The sequence below is a fragment of the Triticum aestivum genome, chromosome 5B (genome assembly GCF_018294505.1).
Source record: "Triticum aestivum cultivar Chinese Spring chromosome 5B, IWGSC CS RefSeq v2.1, whole genome shotgun sequence".
Lineage (NCBI taxonomy): Eukaryota > Viridiplantae > Streptophyta > Magnoliopsida > Poales > Poaceae > Triticum > Triticum aestivum.
Genome location: NC_057807.1, coordinates 366,102,675 through 366,116,065, shown reverse-complemented (window position 1 = coordinate 366,116,065; position 13,391 = coordinate 366,102,675).

Sequence of the window (13,391 nt, the reverse complement as noted above, 5' to 3'; positions counted from 1 at the left end):
AGGTGCCGAGTGCGCTTGTTCTTTTGCTTACTTTCTGTATTTGATTTGCAACTTATTGAACAGAATTTGGAGTTTCAGCATCTCTTTCTTAGGGTTGGGAATCTCTCTTCTTGCCTCGTTCGTTTCTCTCAGGACCTACCTCAGGAGAATTCAAGAGGAGTGGCAGTTGCCCGTCGCTCCTCCTCGCGCATACCGCGCGCGGGGGCTGGGCAGGTGTGCACGCTTCGAGATTGCCCACGAACACACCTCTCGCGCGACGCTCTCGAACAAGCTTGCAGGCACTGCGCCCCCTGGGGCCTCCTACTCCCACAACTACGAGGGCCCCCTCTTGAAGCTTGGTGACCACAGGGGCATCCCTCGACAAGGAGCACTCCCGCGGTGTATAAGTTGATCGCAGGAACTCTAAGATAAGCTATCCCAACCACAATCAATAGCAACACAGGCATTAGGAGGAAGCATAGAAATAATAACATAATGGTGCAAGCTCCATGATCCATTACACGCCCAGTAGGGACTCTTACTTCTTCTTTTTTGCAGCAAAAGAAAAGAAAGAAAAAAACAACAAAGCAAAGGCAGGTGCACGTTGACGACATCTCCTGGGTCCGGCTCCGGCAGCACCCGGTTTCACTCAGAGCCCTCCTCCCGCTTCACCGGGGCACGGCGGCAACACGACTTGTCTCCCCTCCCGATCTGGGCTTGGCGACGTGGCGGTTTGTCGGAGTTGTCGGCACTGGAGATTTCCATGGAGGAGAAGCCTCCGCTACTGGAGGCGGCACGACCATCACCAAGGGCGAGGTCATCACCAGCGATGACGCCGCCCCTTCATCCACCGTCATCATTGTCGTCGTCGTCGCCGTTGCTCTCCAGGCAGCACCCTACGCGTGGGCCATCCTCCCTGAAGATCCTCACGTAGAGGGCCGCGATGCTGTCATACCTGAAGTGGAGGGTGCACCTCCTGCGTAGGTCCCGCACGTAGGCAAACGACTGCCACCCGCGGTTCAGGAACAAGTTACCGACGGCCGTGACCTCAGCCTCCACCCACGAGGCCTTGCTCCAGCAGTCATCGGCCTGAAGCCAGAAGCACCAGGTTCCCCGGCCGGTAGTGCACCTGCGAAGAAGCATGGGAGATGGAGCCAGGTGCCTGCAGGCTTCCTCGCCCACACCATGAACTCCGTGGGAGAGTCCGCTGAGTGGGATCATGGCCGTGGTGGCCGGATGGCTACCCCGCGCCTCGCCTCCTCAAATCGGCTCCCCTGACCGTGGTGGTTCCCACCACAAGAAGACACACCCACAAGACCGCCAAAGGTAGTGCCATCCTTGGAGAGCGGGTGCCCACGCCCACGGGGAGCCGCTTCCAGTGTCGCAGCATACTTGCAAGGGTGACCGCGACCCTCTTGGTAGGAGGCGAATCGGGGCCCTCCTTCGGGGCTTTTCCTTTCTCAGCGGCCGAGAACCTCCTCGTCGGGGCCATGGATGATCTAGCAAGATGGTGGAGCAAGAGGAAGGAGAAGCAAGGAACAAGAAGATGAAGATGAGTAGGGGGCTCTGCCCGCTCCCACATTTATAGCTAGGAGAAGGTAAATCATCGGCCTCCCACGATCTCAAGTAATGATGATTTTCTCTGCATGCGGAAGGTAAATCGTCGAATGGTTGTCGAGGCAACATGGGCAAGCGGAGACGCCCACGTCCCATCAAGCGCCATGCGTCGACTCGGTCCGCAGGCGATTGGGGCCCGCGGTGCTCCACACTTGCCCTTTGGCTTCGCCTCGAAGCCAAGTGCGAGGTCTCCTTGGGCCCGGGGGCTTCTGTCGGTGTTCTGGCAACCAGGGTACCTAGACTTGCCTGCCCGTGCCCACGGCGTGGCTCCATCGATGGTGTGGTACGACCCATCTTCAACCATGACAAGACAAGACCCTCGCGAGGCGGGCGACATCAAGACCTCCTGAGGGAGCAGCCTCTCAGTTGGCCTCCTGACGGAGCGGAGATTTCTATGCAAGACCCAACCTCACGAGGCTGAATAGACATCAGCCATGACTGTCGGCGTTTGGGAACGGGGCCCCCCAGACTTTCCTGCCTGTGGCCTGCGGCGTGGCTGAACCAGTGGCCCAGTATGGCCCATCTTCATCAACCAAATGCTCAAGACCCTCGCGAGGGGCCAAGCCTCACGGGGCAGACGACGCAAGGCCTCCTCAGGGGCGGCCTCATCAGACAGGCTCGCGAGGAGGCGGAGAGTTCAAGGCAAGGGGTACCTCGCGAGGTTCCCGTGACGCAAGCCATGACGACCAAGGCCAGGAGGGCGCTAGCCCATGCAGTGTCCTCGTTTCCTCTTTGGTGCAAATGAGGCAAGCGCAGGCGCGGAGTACCGAGGCATCAGGCAAAGGTTTCCATATCGGTGCAACAAGACCAAGACCAATAGGACGGCAGGACGGAGGTCACCATGGAGCCCAAGATAGCATTATCACCATCTCCTTTGGCAGGCAAAGACAACCTTTAGGTCGGATAGCTTGTACTAGCTGTCCCCTTTCAAAATGGCCGCTATTGGATCCCTTCCCGCTCAATATTTGGGAAGAGGACCAGCACCTCTATAAATAGGGCTAGCCACCACAATAGAAGGGACAAGTTAAGTTCATCTACTCACCACACCAGCTCAAGAACACCTCTCCTCGCGAGGCTATTCTTCCCTTGTATTGTTCCTCATCAGCCCAAGAGGCAATCCACCACCACACACAGGAGTAGGGTATTACACCACAACGGTGGCCCGAACCTATATAAATCTTGTGTCTCTTGTGCTGTGAGTTCATCGATCTAGTTTAGGGATCGCGGCGAGGCTGAGAGCGAGATTCGGTAGGAGGAGATCTTCGTGCGCACCCAGTGCTCGAACCTTAAGGGTTTTGCCAGAACCTGATATCCAAGATTTGGCGTGCCAGGTAGGGGTGCACTGAAATCTTCCTTCCGCTGATCCGCGTCCTACCATTTCGTCGCATCCATGTCCGGTGATCCGATGCCTGGCACCGACTGTTGGGCCGCCTGGCTGGCTCGGGCCACGCCGCTCGCCCAAGAAGACCTCAACCCCGCGCCCTAGGTAGCCCGCGCACCGCAGAACGCTGCAGGGCGAGGGCGGCGCGGTCTCGTGCCGCCTGCCCTTACTCCGCGCCAGGTGCGGGCAGCTGCAAGGGCCTCGAGCCATGCCACGGCCATGGTGCCGCACTCCCGACGGGAACAAGCAAACATGAGAGCTGCGCTCACCGTGGCTCGGGAGATGCTAGATGCAGGTTGATGGAGAGCAGCCAGGATGCACTGCTGGAGCGCATTGCCGAGCTCCTGGATGTCGTGTCCTCAGGGGCACCGCCCTTCTGCTTCCAGCTTCCACCCCGAGCCCCATTCGGACCACGCGATGGGCCTCTCCATGCCCGCGCGGCCTCAGGCACACCCCAACGCATCATCGACACCAGCTCAACCATCGGTTCCAGATGCCAGGCTGCACCAGCACCACCTCCGATGAACGAGGGCATGCGCATCGCCGCCTACGGCCCGGGCAGACCGCTGCCCTACCATCCTCAAGACGGCGCGATAGGCCAGGCCACATGGAGCGTGGGGCACTATGGCGAAGTCTTTGAGGCGGCGGCCTCGGAGGCTTATGTGCCCCGCATGGTGGATCGGGAGTATGCGCTGGAAGACGACCTTGGCTCGTTCCTCGGGTCAGGCTAAGAGGAAGAGACGCCAGAAGCCGAGCCTTTTCAGGAAACTCAAGGAAGCCTCAGCAACCGTGCTGGCAGCAGCAGCTGCCGGGTACCGCTAATTCCTCATGAGCGAGATTATGCTAACCATGGGTCGTAGGAGGTTCAGGTCACAGCAGCGGATGGCAGCCCCAGCTCGGCAGCCTCCCTTCTGCCAGGAGGAGCGGACTGGGGGCTTCAAGAGAGGGGCCGGGAGCCAGGCCCCTACCCACGGCGCATGGAGCAAGGCGCCCCCCCGGAGGTAGTCCCTCTGCCAGGGAGGTGCTGCAAAGCCTACCCCCGGCAGAGGACCCGTGGTCGCCGCTAGCGTCCCCTTTGCCCCATTGGCGTCATCCTTGGTCTCCGGCCGCCGTGAATGATGGTCGAGGGTGGCGCAAGGCGGGGCCCTCATCTGGCGATATGAAGCAAGGCCCGGTGCCTGTTAAGAAGGCCCAGTGCCTATGAAGCTCGCCGCCCGTGACACTCTCACGTAATAATGAGTGGGGCTATACACGCCCCAGAGTCTCCAGGGTGCCGCCCTTGGGCCTCGGGAGCTCCCTCCCACGCCAAGTGGCAGCACTTAGCTCCGCGCTGGTGAGAAGACGTCGAAGACTAGACTAGGCGCCGGACGCGGCCTTTTGCTTTTTGCCTCCCTTTCTCTGGTCGAGCTTCCTTGCTTAGGATTTAAGTTGAAGTTGAATTTGCATTTGTGTGTGCGGGGGGGGGGTGTCTTTTCTCGCTCGTCTGACTTTTTGTGTTCTGGTTTCTGCCCTAATTTGGAGTTCGCAGCAGCTGCCTCCCCCTCGCGAGCCCCTCGCTGGCGGGGCTGGGCAAAGTGCACATACGATGTGCGCATTCCATACTACGGCCGACACTTGCTCTCGCGAGGCCCTCTCGTCCGAGTCGGCAGGTCCCTCAGGGGATCCTCGGGGGCTCACGACCTCACGAGCTAGTTCGGGACCCGTCCTGGCTAAAGGTAAACTACAACAACAAGCTCACCCCAGGGCCGGTAGGATCATGGAGGCACATGTTCAGCATCATTCCTAAAAGCATACGAACAGCAATCTTTTTACATGAGGGGCTTCCCCTCCCAAAATGCTCTTACAACCTTTGGGGCTGCACCCGAGCTTTTGTATGGAGGATAAATAGCGGAGAAACATGGGATCAGTCACACATATTGCTCATCGCATCCTCCTGGTCGCCTCTAGACGCATCGCCGGCGCCACTGTCATTGTCACTGGCATCACCATCACCATCATCGGCACCACCGTCACCACCATTGACCATGTCGCCACCATCCGCCACGACTACCACCCCGTCATTGTCGGAAGCAAAGGCCCTAACAAGCTCATCCACATTGTCCTCCACCCATCGCGCCAGGTCGCCTCGGATGGCCTCGGGCACTGGGGAGATGATGGCATCAAATTCGAAGTTGGCATTGGTGTTCTAAAGATTGCTGAAGACACAGGAGAATGCGCGCCCAAGCAGGCTACGGCTCCTTTCCTTGACAAGTTGATGAGCTCTTTCGGAGCGATTCTCCAGGCGTGTCACCACATCAGTGAAGAAGCAGAGGTGATTGGCATAGTTGGTCATGTGAGGATGCGGGGCGTTCTCATCACAGATGTTGCCCAGGGCCGCGTTGGCCCTGTTCCTAAGGTCATGCGGAGCATGGGGGCGTGCATCTGCTCCAGCGTTTGCCGTTGGAGCACTTCCTCTTTGTTCTGTTGTGCAATGGACTCGGCGACGTCAGCCCGCTACTGCAGAGGAAGCATCTCAGCGTGGGTGGAGGTCAACTCGGCTTGCGCCGAGACCAAGGCGGCCACGGTGGCCTCCGCGCGCTGCTCCGCTTCGGTCAGCTTGGACCTAAGGGCGGCAGTCCTGCCTGCAGCCTCGGCTTCAACCAGCTTCAACTTCAGGTCATACCTGCTCACAAGATCTGCGCGAGCCTCTTCCACACGGAGGTCGACCTCCTCCTGGACTCGAGCCTCGCGCGCGCCAACATCGTCCTCCACCTGGGAAACCTGGCGCTCCCTCGTCTCCAACCGCTCAAGATCAAGATTGCGCTCGGCGGCCTCCAGCGTCAGCGCTTCCTCACGCCTCCGGAGCTCCTCCTGCTCGACAGGCGTCCCCTTCAGCGACGCAAGGGCGGCCTGATGCAGCTCCACTTGTTGCTCTAGGGAGGCACTCCGGGCTTGGAGCTCCCACGCGCGCTTCCCTGCGATCTTGCGGCGATAATCTGCTTCCCGAGCCTCCTCCAGAGCTAGGGAGCAGGCCTCTCACGAAGCCGCAAGGGACGCCGATACGTCCATTTTGCATCATGCTTTTATATCAATATTTATTGCATTATGGGCTGTTATTACACATTATATCTCAATACTTATGGCTATTCTCTCTTATTTTACAAGGTTTACCATGAAGAGGGGGAATGCCGGCAGCTGGAATTCTGGCTGGAAAAGGAGCAAATATTGGAAACCTATTCTGCACAACTCCAAAAATCATGAAACTCCACGGAACTCAAATTTGGAATTAATAAGAATTATTGAGCGAAGAACACAAGAGGGGGCCCACACCGTGGCCAGGAGAGTGGGGGGCGCGCCCACCCCTACTGGGTGCGCCCCCTGTCTCCTGGGCCCCCTGGTGGACCTCCGGTGCCCATCTTCTGCTATATGAAGGATTTTACCCTGGAAAAAATTAGAGGCAAGCTTAAGGGATGAAACTCCGCCGCCACGAGGTGGAACCTTGGCGGAACCAATCTAGGGCTTCGGCAGAGCTGTTCTACCGGGGAAACTTCCCTCTGAGAGGGGGAAATCATCACCATCGTCATCACCAACGATCCTCTCATCGGGAGGGCGTCAATCTCCATCAAAATCTTCACCAGCACCATCTCCTCTCAAAACCCTAGTTCATCTCTTGTATCCAATCTTGTATCCAAAACCACAAATTGGTACCTATGGGTTGCTAGTAGTGTTGATTACTCCTTGTAGTTGATGCTAATTGGTTTACTTGGTGGAAGATCATATGTTCAGATCCTTAATGCATATTATTACTCCTCTGATTATGAACATGAATATGCTTTGTGAGTAGTTACGTTTGTTCCTGAGGACATGGGTGAAGTTTTGCTATTAGTAGTCCTGTGAATTTGGTATTCGTTCGCTATTTTGATGAGATGTATGTTGTCTTTCCTCTAGTGGTGTTATGTGAACGTTGACTACATGACACTTTACCATTATTTGGGCCTAGAGGAAGGCATTGGGAAGTAATAAGTAGATGATGGGTTGCCAGAGTGACAGAAGCTTAAACCCTAGTTTATGCGTTGCTTCGTAAGGGGCTGATTTGGATCCATATGTCTAATGTTGTGGTTAGGTTTACCTTAATACTTCTTTTGTAGTTGCGGATGCTTGCAATAAGGGTTAATCATAAGTGGGTTTCTTGTCCAAGTAAGGGTCGTACCCAAGCACCGGTCCACCCACATATCAAATTATCAAAGTACCGAACGCGAATCATATGAGCGTGATGAAAACTAGCTTGACGATAATTCCCATGTGTCCTCGGGAGCTCTTTTCTCATTATAAGAAATTGTCCAGGCTTGTCCCTTGCTAGAAAAAGGATTTGGCCACCTTGCTGCACTTTATTTACTTTCATTGCTTGTTACCCATTACAATTTATCTTATCACAAAACTATCTGTTACCTACAATTTCAGTGCTTGCAGAGAAAACCTTACTGAAAACTGCTTGGCATTTCCTTCTTCTCCTCGTTGGGTTCGACACTCTTACTTATTGAAAGGACTACGAAAGATCCCCTACACTTGTGGGTCATCAAGACTCTTTTCTGGCACCATTGCCGGGGAGTGAAGCGCCTTTGGTGAGTGGAACTTGGTAAGGAAACATTTATATAGTGTGCTGAAATTTCGTGTCACTTGTTACTATGGAAACTAATCCTTTGAGGGGATTTTTCGGGGTATCTTCACCCCGACCAGAAGAGGAAAGAGTTGCTCCTCAACCTACTGAACCTACTGAAAAATATTTACTTTGAGATTCCTTCGGGTATGATAGAGAAACTACTAGCTAATCCCTTTGCAGGAGATGGAACATTGCGTCCTGATTTACACCTTATCTTTGTGGATGAAGTTTGTGGATTATTTAAGCTTGCAGGTATCCCTGATGATGTTGTCAAGAGGAAGGTCTTTCCTTTATCTTTGAAGGGAGATGCATTGACATGGCATAGGCTATGTGATGATACGGGATCTTGGAATTATAAACGATTGAAGTTGGAATTTCACCAGAAGTTCTATCCTATGCATCTTGTTCATCGTGATCGTAATTACATATATAATTTCTGGCCTCACAAAGGAGAAAGCATCGCTCAAGCTTGGGGGAGGCTTAAGTCAATGTTATATTCATGCCCCAATCATGAGCTCTCCATAGAAATGATAATTCAAAAAATTTATGCTCGCCTTTCTCCCAATGATCGCAACATGCTTGATACTTCCTATGCTGGTTCTTATATGCTTAAGACTATTGAATTCAAATGGGATTTATTGGAAATAATTAGACACAACTCTGAAGATTGGGGTTCCGACGATGGTAAGGAGTCAGGTATGACACCTAAGTTTGATTGTGTTAAATCTTTTATGGATACCAATGCTTTTCGTGGATTTAGCGCTAAATATGGACTTGACCCTGAGATAGTAGCTTCTTTTTGTGAATCTTTTGCTACTCTTGTTGATCTCCTAAGGAGAAGTGGTTTAAATATAATCCTACCATTGAAGTAAAAGTAGTTGCACCTATGACAGTTGAAGAAAAGACTGTCACTTATAGTGATCCTATTGTTCCTACTACTTATGTTAAGAAACCTCCTTTTCCTGTTGGGATAAAGGATCATGCTAAAACTTCGACTGTTGTTCGTAAGAGTAATACTAGGACTTATACACCTCCTGAGCAAATTAAAGTTGAACCTAGTATTGCTATGGTTAAAGATCTCTTGGATGATGATGTAGATGGGCATGTTATTTATTTTTGTGGTGAGACTGCTAATATTGTTAGACCAGATGCTAAGATACATAGACCTGTTGTAGGCATGCCTGTTATCTCTGTTAAAATAGGAGATCATTGTTATCATGGCTTATGTGATATGGGTGCTAGTGCTAGTGCAATACCCTTTAACTTATATAAAGAAATTATGCATGATATTGCACACGTTGAATTGGAAGGTATTGATGTTACTATCAAGCTTGCAAATAGAGATACTATTTCACCAATTGGGATTGTTAGAGATGTTGAAGTCTTGTGTGGGAAGGTTAAATATCCTGCAGATTTTCTTGTTCTTAGTTCCCCACAAGATGATTTTTGTCCCATTATTTTTGGTAGACCCTTCTTGAATACTGTTAATGCTAAGATTGATTGCAATAAGGATACTGTTACAATTGGTTTAGAGGATGTGTCTCATGAGTTTAATTTTGCTAAGTTTTGTAGACAACCTCGTGATAGAGAATCACCTAGTAAGGATGAGATTATTGGTCTTGCTTCTATTGCCGTGCCTCCTACTGATTTGTTAGAACAATATTTGCTAGACCATTAAAATGATATGTTTATGAAGGAAAGAAGGGAAATAGATGAAGTGTTCCTTCAACAGGAACCTATTCTGAAACACAACCGACCCGTTGAAATTCTAGGGGATCCCCCTCCACCCAAGGGTGATCCCATGTTTGAACTCAAACCATTACCTGATAATCTTAAGTATGCTTACCTTGAGGAAAATAAAATATATCATGTTATTATTAGTGCTAACCTTTCAGAGCAAGAAGAAGAAAGATTATTGAGAACTCTGAAGAAGCATCGTGCTGCTATTGGATATACTCTGGATGATCTTAAGGGCATTAGTCCCACCTTATGCCAACACAAAATTAATTTGGAGGATGATGCCAAACCAGTTAGAGATCCTCAACGACGATTGAATCCTAAGATGAAAGAAGTGGTAAGAAAGGAGATACTAAAGCTCCTTGAGGCAGGTATAATTTATCCCGTTGCTGATAGTGATTGGGTAAGCCCTGTCCATTGTGTTCCTAAAAAGGGAGGTATTACTGTCGTTCCTAATGATAAAGATGAATTGATCCCGCAAAGAATTATTATAGGTTATAGGATGGAAATTGATTTCCGTAAATTAAATAAAGCTACTAAGAAAGATCATTACCCTTTACCTTTTATCGATTAAATTCTAGAAAGACTATCCAAACACACACATTTCTCCTTTCTAGATGGTTATTCTTGTTTCTCTCAAATACCCGTGTCAGCGAAGGATCAATCAAAAACTACTTTTAATTGTCCTTTCGGTACTTTTGCTTATAGACGTATGCCTTTTGGTTTATGTAATGCACCTGCTACCTTTCAAAGATGCATGATGGCTATATTCTCTGACTTTTGTGAAAAGATTTGTGAGGTATTCATGGATGATTTCTCCGTTTATGGATCCTCTTTTGATGATTGCTTGAGCAACCTTGATCGAGTTTTGCAGAGATGTGAAGACACTAGTCTCGTGTTGAATTGGTAAAAGTGCCACTTTATGGTTAATGAAGGCATTGTCTTGGGGCATAACATTTCTGAGAGAGGCATTGTCTTGGGGGTCATCATCACCAACGATCCTCTCATCGGGAGGGGGTCAATATCCATCAACATCTTCACCAGCACCATCTCCTCTCAAAACCCTAGTTCACCTCTTGTATCCAATCTTGTATCCAAAACCACAAATTGGTACCTGTGGGTTGCTAGTAGTGTTGATTACTCCTAGTAGTTGATGCTAAATGGTTTACTTGGTGGAAGATCATATGTTCAAATAATTAATGCATATTATTACTCCTCTTATTATGAACATGAACATGCTTTCTGAGTAGTTACGTTTGTTCCTGAGGACATGGGTGAAGTCTTGCTATTAGTAGTCATGTGAATTTGGTATTCGTTCAATATTTTGATGAGATGTATGTTGTCTTTCCTCTAGTGGTGTTATGTGAACGTCAACTACATGACACTTCACCATTATTTGGGACTAGAGGAAGGCATTGGGAAGTAATAAGTAGATGATGGGTTGCTAGAGTGACAGAAGCTTAAACCCTAGTTTATGCGTTGCTTTGTAAGGGGCTGATTTGGATCCATATGTCTAATGTTGTGGTTAGGTTTACCTTAATACTTATTTTGTAGTTCCGGATGCTTGAAATAGGGGTTAATCATAAGTGGGTTGCTTGTCCAAGTAAGGGCAGTACCCAAGCACCGGTCCACCCACATATCAAATTATCAAAGTACCGAACACGAATCATATGAGCGTGATGAAAACTAGCTTGACGATAATTCCCATGTGTCCTCGGGAGCTCTTTTCTAATTATAAGAAATTGTCCAGGCTTGTCCTTTGCTACAAAAAGGATTGGGCCACCTTGTTGCACTTTATTTATTTTCATTGCTTGTTACCCGTTACAATTTATGTTATCACAAAACTATTTGTTACCTACAATTTCAGTGCTTGCATAGAAAACCTTACTAAAAACCGCTAGTCATTTCCTTCTGCTCCTCGTCGGGTTCGACACTCTTACTTATCGAAAGGACTACGATAGATCCCCTACATTTGTGGGTCATCAGACGCCTAGGCCTTTGCGTTGTCAAGCTCGCGCTGGTGGCGCGCGAGGTTGATGGCCACCTTCAGCTTGTGTCGCTCCTCAACCAGTCGTAGGCCCTCAGCTTCAAGGCGAGCGTCCACATCCGCAAGCTCTCCACCAAGCTGGCCCATCGCGTTCATCACCTTCCGGAGGAACTCATGGTGGACGACGCTTCATTTGCACGCAAGCTTGAGCACACTGCTGATGTCGTCCTCCGTCGCTGGCGCCATCGGCGGGGCCCGAAGTGCCCCCCCCCTCGGCAGGGGGCTGGGGGCTAGCGCCCCCACGATCGCTGGCCAGGCCTCCTAAGAGACCCGGATCGGCGCAGGTTCACCACCTGCAGAGGAGCCAAGGATTGACGCAAGCCATTCGTCGTCCACAACCAGAGGAGGAGCCCTGGGCAGGCTGGCTTCTCTCCAGGAAGGGTGGCGAAGGAAAGGCGGCAAAGGCATGGGCTCAGGACACCTTACAGGCAGGCTTGCTTCTCTGGCTGACCCCATGTCAAGGGCGGCGTGCAGGCTCGGGACGCTCAAGGCCAGCGATGAAGGCAAGGCCAGAGGAGGTTGCTTCTCGAGAGACTCTACGGGCTTGGCAGGAGGGATCCTGAAGAGCCATAGTCAGGAAGGGAAGCAGTAATTGAGGAATTACAAGGATGAGGTACTTACTCATCTATGGCGATGTACTTTCTATGCTTCAACGACCGGAAGGTACCACCACTGCAACTCGAAGACTCCATCCTCTTGCAGAGCATGGCGAAGTCCACGCGGAACCGGCCCATGCATTGGATGTGAGGACCAGCGCGTGGCACGGATGGAGAAGCACGCAGGCGGTCAACCTCAGGAGCACCAAGCTAGGAAGAGCAATTAGGCACCACCTCCCGATGGCTTTCCGAGGCCTCAGGAGCTCCGGCCTCGGGAGCCGTGGGCTACGTCCCCCCATCGACAACCGCCTTAGGGCGAGCCTCACGAGCTCCGGAGGATGACGCTTCGGGAACCCCGTGCGGCGTCGGCGCCTCGACACCCGAGCCTCCAGCCTCAAGCGATGCTTGCCTCCCTGCTCCCACTCTTGGGGCAAGATCGGTGCTGGCAGCGAGGAGGGGAGCCACGGCGACAGGATTCTCGCGAGGCCCTGCAAGGCCAACCGGACGCAACCCCCATTCGTCGAATGGAGGCATCTGTCCCGCGAACTCAACCCTATTCGAGCAGAGATACAAGAGGCTACCCCCTTGTGGCATATCGCCTGGCGAGGGATCGCCAGTCAAGACTTCAAGCATAGTCCTCAGCGCTTCGGGCGTAAGCTCCGACTCCTGAAGCCGCATGTGATCCTGGTCACCAGTCAAGGCCCACATCAGCCGGGAATGGTGCTGGAGAGGAGCAATGCGACTTCGGAGGAACTCCTTCACCACTCGGGGCGCAGTCACGCCAAGATCTCTCAACCTCTTCAGTCGGAACTAGACGAAGGAAAGCCGGGGGCTCGCGAGTCTCTCGTGGCCCCAGCCGGGCTTGGGGACAGCAGGCAACAATGGAGACGAGAGTAGGGGGCTGAGCACTCCGACATCCACGTACAACCACTGCGTCCGGAACTCGCTCGTGGATTGTGGGAGATCAAAATCAATCCCCGAGGCGTCCGTCTCTGCCACAGCCCAGAAGCTCACGCACCCCGAGCACTGCGAGGGGTCGGTCAGGTGCAGCGAAAAGAAGTGGCGCAAGAGGGCGACGGAAGGAGCAATTCCCACCATGGCTTCGCAAAAAAGGCGAAGATGGCGAGAATGGTAACAGATTGGGGGTCAAGATGCATCATATGGATCTGATAATGGGAAAGCACTGTGTTGAAGAAGGCGGAGAAAGGGGGAACCAGGCAAGCCCACAAGGCGTCGACGAAGAACCGAACCTCAGTGAATGACCTGTCAATGGAGGCGCGGGACGCAGGCCAAGCCACTGTCTTTCTGCACTCGTTGAAGCTGGAAGCGAGCGCAGGGAAGACCTTGCCCATGGCCTCTAGGTTGAGCACCAGCGACCGGCCGACGGCGGGCTTG